Source organism: Cupressus sempervirens, chromosome 11, assembly GCF_028749045.1.
Source record: "Cupressus sempervirens isolate cs-2001-9-10 chromosome 11, ASM2874904v1, whole genome shotgun sequence".
In the NCBI taxonomy this organism is placed as follows: domain Eukaryota; kingdom Viridiplantae; phylum Streptophyta; class Pinopsida; order Cupressales; family Cupressaceae; genus Cupressus; species Cupressus sempervirens.
In genome coordinates, this window is record NC_143128.1 from 610,276,771 (window position 1) to 610,283,516 (window position 6,746).

Below are 6,746 nucleotides of genomic sequence, written 5' to 3' on the forward strand. Positions count from 1 at the left end.
TTTCTATGGTATGTTATAATTTTCAACTTGTACATACTTTTAATTATTATAATTAATAGATTTACTCAAATTATAGATGATTTTCTAGGTCTTCCGACAAAGTGAAAATTTGCATGTCTATTTTGTGGTCCAAAGGTGATATCTTGTCATTCAAAAAAATTAGAAACGAAGGTGTGTGATGTGCTCTTGTCCATTTCCTATTTTGCAAATATTCATTCTTTTGATGTAGTGTGACAAATATATGCAATTCAATGATGAATTGTGAAATGGAAAGAGGGTTATTAGAATTACAAAGAATGATAGAAGAAAATGAATCTCACATTTTAAAATTATTTATATTCTCTTTTACTTCTTCAAAACATGTTGGGCAAGCCTCAAATCATAATTATCATTTCTTTTTGACTTGACACCCAAAGGGTAAGCAATTTTTTTTCTCCACACAACCTCAATCGAATATTAATTTTTTGGTAGTTCTTTTGTTAAAACCCAAAGAATCTTATGATTTTACTTACATTTCTAATCCATTATTAATATGGCAATGAGGTGATGTGTACAAAATGAACCCAATGATTGTTGAATGTACACAAAATGGATTTCTTGAAGTAGTTCTCTATAGACTTTCAAGAAAATGCACTTCACATATATACAACCAAACCCCACAACCTTTTCTATCATCCTTCTTATGTCTATTAGAAATTCAAATGCATTTTTTTAAAACTCACCAAATAGTTCTAGTTTATAGATATTCATGTATATGTCTATCAATATTTTAAATATATGTGTGTGCATTGCCTGGATTTTTCATTCAAAGAAACTGTATAGAACTTGGTGAGAACGTGGGATATGGATCTTTTTACATAAAACCAAACTTTAGGACTTCAATATAATTGATCCCCACAAGTTCTCGTTGAGTGTAAATGGTGAGCAACAATTTATCTTGTCTTGCAATAGTAGTGTAATATATAGCTCAAAGTATTTATGTTGTTTAGTAATGATTATGGTGAGTTGATATTAGGTGGGTTTTTTTTTCCATATGTAGTCCTTCTCTAGTCAGAGAGGAGACACTAGATGTGAGAAGGTATAATGCCTTTTTGTATTCTTTTTTTCCACAAGAGTTTCAATACAACAAGACATCCAATGAAGAGTTTGAGTACTCTCATGTGGTATTTAAGACTGCATTTCCAGCAAGTTTAGCATGGGATATAGTTCAAATTCGGGCATTGAGGTGTCATGGAGGGAAGCTTCAAAGGTCATGCGCCCACTAGACAAACAATCCAATTCAATGGAATAGCTATTGCTAATGTTTTTCTCATCCAATTAATTTCCATACATATTTAGAAATTTTGGTTTTTGTTGGACCAGTTAAATTTCTCAAATGAGTTTTATGGTAGTACTAATGTATGAAATTGTGATTATTACAAGTGAATGAGATACTAAGGATGGAGAAGGTGGACATATATCATGACCCTACCAAACTGTGTAGAGGACTTCTTAGAGGTAAGTCTAACCACAACTATGGGTAGTATAAGACTAGGATAGACAATCTCCCTGTATTTTCTTAATGTGTTACTATTTTAAGAGTAAAATACATGGTTTTCTAAGATATCACCTTTGACATGCAAAATTTGCTTCACTTTTGTTACTATTGTGAGGTTATTCTTTACTATTATCTTTACCTTTGGTAGGATGGAAATAATATGATCAAATGTGTCAATGGTCAGTATTCATGCAACTTGTGTTTATTAATTGATTTAAAATCACAAGACCATTTTTGATATCCTCAATAGAAAATTCCTAGCCTAAACCCAATGTTAATGTGTGAAATTATAATTTGGAATAAAACTTTTGTTTTAAATTAATAAGGTGTATGTCTATCAATTTAAATCACATATATCAAGTGTTGATTTTGAAGCTAAAAGTGTTAAACATCTAGATTGACTATTTTTTTCCATTTATATGTTGGTTTGTGCACTTTAAGAATAGTCCCTACTGTGTAGAATTTGGTAAGATCTTTGATCTCTTAGCCTTATGAGATATTTGTCATGAGATTTTAGTGAGGGTTGAAGGTAGTTTGTTGAGGGATATCAGTAGTTTGTGATATTAGATTAAGTTTATTGTATGTTCATTGTGCATTCAATAATGTTCCATTTTTTACAAGTAATTCAATCCAAACCACAACTCTCATTTGTGAGCATAAATTATAATTTATTATTCTATTGTTTAGTAATATGTTTAACTATAAAAAATGAATAGCTAATAAAAAATATAATAGCTTTTATTTGTTAATCAAATCTCATTGTAGAAATTTATAGCATGCTAAGAATATTTATACTTTATTCTAGAGCATTAGTTAGAATATTAATACGAATTTCTTAGATAATTTGTAGGTGAATACTCGAGAACATCAAAATATTTTAATTATGTTTGGGTACGATTGTAATATGTACATGTCAAGTTTTAAAGTGATAATTTAGCAGTGGTATTGGTAATTTGAGTATGTGTATTACAATTTAGCTTTGTATAATTATTGAGCAAAGGAACAATAAATGAGTTAAACATCTTATTATATAAATGGGAATTAGTTTGGGATTTGATTTCATGTACAATCCTTGTTTTGAAGAGCTAGATGTAAGACTACAATGAAATGTGATGATCACTGCTAAGTCCCAAAAATTTTTGTTTATTGGGTTTCATATATTCTTTGCATTCTTCCATTAATCTTTTAAAAATGCGTAACAAAGATATAAGACCATGAATGTCACCTTCATTCAGTCAATGTATCCTTCAAGATTGCTTCTCATGATGCCTTCATATATCATATTCTTAACTAGCACCTGTCAACTTGGCATGTAAAATATCTTCATTTAATTAGATAATGGCTTTGACCTATAACTAAGTCATTATTTTATTTAGTATCATTCAGATTTACATTGTTACATTCATCATTTAAGATTACATTGCTACCTCTTCCTCTCCATGATAGTAGAAAACCTCTTCTTTTCATTTTATTCAATTAGAAAAATCACTCCTATTGACTACTCATTGCTTATACATAAACATACAACCACTAATCTTAATACATCCTAAGTATCATAAAATATTTGTCAAAAAAGTTAAAACCTTAGTAATATGTTGTAAGATTAACACATTATATAACAATGTAAGCCTAACTATTATAAAAATGTTCTATTGTAAAATTAAAATTATTGAATAGATAAGATCAAAGTACAACATTGACAAATCGTTCCATTGCCACCTTGACTAGAACCAAAGAAAAAGACAGAACTAAAATATTTCCTTAGATTATTAGAAACTGCATGATTGTTAGTTTTGTTAATCACAAACTAAAGTCGTCATATTTTTGAATTTTAGGAAATGTTATGCTACTTGTTCAATCACTTTCTGCCACCGGGGGACACGGCAAAAAAACTAACCGGATGATTGACATGGTAAGTTAGGTTAGGTTGTATTTTCATATGAGCTGATTTTCTATTCAACAATGCTGGCTTGAATTACATCGCCGCGTGGTCCAACAGCTTACATCTCCATCTATGATTGGACTTAAACCGTCCCTATGATAAGAAAGTCATGTCCATTAAGGCCTAAATTTTCTTGCTCTGTTTAATTATTTTAATCCACAATTAGGTTTTGAAGATCTCATTTGAAACTGAATATTTGAGGCTGACAGTCAACATTTGTATATAATTATTCTAAGGTACGTGGAAATCTCAGTGCTCACAAAACGTGCATTACTAATCTGTCACCTAATATGCTGAGAAACTTCCCAGCTGTTTGTGAGAAGTTCACTAAATATCTAACCTTGGAAAGCCTTGTTTCTTGTGAAAATTGTGAAGGGGAAAATTTATGAATGTTGTTTCTATATTTCATTTAACTGTTCATCCATATAATTTAATTATCCCAACACGGTTTATTTTCCTTTGTGAAGAAGTCAACAGACATACCCAACACCATTTGAAAAATCACCAAACAAAATTCGCATAGTTTTGGGCTTGTTGTGAAGCCAAAAAACTATAGGATCCATGGTACGTCCACATTATGAAGCTAACTAAGAAGAAATAGAAAACTTGAACAACTATAATCGTTCCTCAAACAATGTACATGAACAATAAAAGGAAATCTGTATCATTGATGCAAGATTGTCAAAGTGCTCAAGATGCTCCTACATCAAACACCTAGACTAAATGAGAATTGCTGTCCACATCAAGAAACCTATATGCTCTAAGAAGTATCGTAAAGATCCAACTCGACTTCATATTTCCATGAACTATCTTCAATAGGTTTATTCTACCACTCAACTAAGTACTCTCTGTAATCCTTTCCTCTGGTGCTTTTATTTATTCTGGTATCCAAAATCTTATCAATTCCCTTTGTCTTCTTCTTAGGATAAGCATGTTTATCAACTATCCCTTCATTAGATTCATGATACTCAGAGATGTTTGAAATATTGAACATAGGTGAAATACCCATATCCGTGGGTAAGTCAAGTTCAAAAGCATTACCGTTGTCATGTTTCTTCTAGATTTTACAAGGTCCAAACTTCTTCCATTTAATCTTAAAATTTCTCTAAAACATAAGTCTTCTATGTGTACTACATCTAATGTCTTCTTGTAAGGTAGGAAATGTGCCACTTTAGAAAATCTATCAACCACTACAAAGAAATAATAATTACTTCTCTGAGTTCTAGGTAATCCCAAAATAATGTCCATACAGATGTCATCTCAAGGTCTACAAGGAATAGGAAAAAGTTTATAAAATTCAACATTCTGACTACTTCCTTTGGCAGCTTGACATATTTTACAGCCTCTTTACCATCTTTTGAACATACTTATATATATGGCCAAAAGAATCTCTTTGAAATCAACTTCACTGTCTTATCAATCCTAGAATGTCTTACAAGTCCACCAATATGTTTTTCTTTAATGGCATTCTCCTTCACAGACCCTTTAGATATACACACCTAAACTCTTTTAAAACAACATGTCTTCTGAAATGAAATTATCAACCCATTTATCTTGTTCATCAATTACAAGGTACTTACAAGCTTTCCAAGGTCCTGTAAAACTACGCCTAGTTTCATACAAGTTCTTCAAATTTTTGAATCCAAGCACTTCAATTCTCATCTCTATAAACAAGAATCTTCTTTCTCTCCATGTATTTTCTACTTTATTTGACTATCCACTCTTATGTTTCGATACAAAATAAAATTTATGCATGTATTCAACCCACTTCACATGTCTATAATTTAACTATTTTTGACTTCCCAAATACTTCAAAGCTTGATAATCAATATAGAAAACATATTCTCTAGGAATCAAATAATGTCTCCATCTTCAAACATGAAACAATTTTATAATTTTTTTTTTTTTTGTCACAGATTGCATATTTTCTCTTAGCATCATTCACCTTTTCACTCTAGAAAGCTATAGGCTTACCTTCTTGACTCAAAACAATGCCAATCTATGAAATGATCTAAGTTCTCCAACATTCTTAGGTGTAGGCCAATCAAGAATAAATTTTATTTTTTTCAAAGTCCATCAATAAAAATCACAAAACCAAGAAACACAATCTCCTCTCTCATAAAAGATCATTTCTTCAAATTTATTTACAACTTCTCCTCTTTTAGCCTCTACAAAACTTGTCTAATATGTTCAAGATGTTCTTCCCTTATCTTAATGTATATTACTATGTTATCAAGATAAAAAAATTCTTTAGGACCTCATTTATCAATCTCATAAAAGTGCTAGGTGTATTAGTTAGACCAAAAGGCATAACCTACCGCACATAAAAGCCTTCATTATTCTTGAAAGAAGTCTCTCATTCATCCCCTTCTTTGATCCTAATTTGATGATAGCCAATTTTCAAATAAACCTTAGTAAAATACTTTTCTCTACTTAATCTATCCATAATGTCACCCATTCTAAGCAAAGGAAATATGTACTTAACTATAATTTTATTTTTAGCTCTAGAATCAGCGAACATTCTCCATTCTGTATTCTTATTAGGTTTTAATAAAATATATACCACAAAAGGACTCTAACTTTATTTGATCGAACCTCTTTCAAGTAATTCTTGCACTTGTCTATTCAATTCTTCATTTTTTGCAGATGTTAATCTTGTGGTTCTTTATTAGGAAAACTAGTTTCGGGTATCAAATCCATGCAATGACTTGTACTTCTCATAGGTAGTGATCTATTAGGTACATTACTAGAAATAATATCTTGAAATTCAGTCAACAAAGATCTAACGTCGTGTGCATGCTCAAATTTATTTTGTTTCTTAGTCTTTCTAGGAATCAAAGCAAAATAAATATTCCATCTTTTCACATCTTTCACAATTTGATTTCCTTCAACCAAACAAACTCCCATGGTAGTACAATGATTATCTTCAAGTTTCTTAATCAAAGGTAACAAGATTTGTTTCTTCCTATTAGCCCAAATAGTATGCTGATTCAATTTAACATCATGTAAACCCCTTCCTATCATACTGCCAAGGTCTTCCCAAAAGTATATGACAATAATCTATAGGCATAATATCGCACAAATCTTCATCAAAATAAGACATTATTTACTTACCTCTAATTTATATTCATCCTTGATCGAAGTAATGTGATAAGGGTTACCGTGCTTGAATCTCTGTAATTTCAACTTAGGTACCAACTCTTTAGATACCAAATTATCAAAACTACCACTATCAATAATCACTTTGCAAAATTTATCTTCAATCTT

The 6,746-nt window shown here is 30.6% G+C and overlaps 1 pseudogene; it reads left to right on the plus strand.

Moving 5' to 3' along the window:
• Positions 1 to 777: 777 nt before the first annotated feature.
• On the plus strand, positions 778 to 1,562 carry LOC149531159 (pathogen-related protein-like; annotated as a pseudogene).
• The last annotated feature ends 5,184 nt before the right edge of the window (positions 1,563 to 6,746 follow it).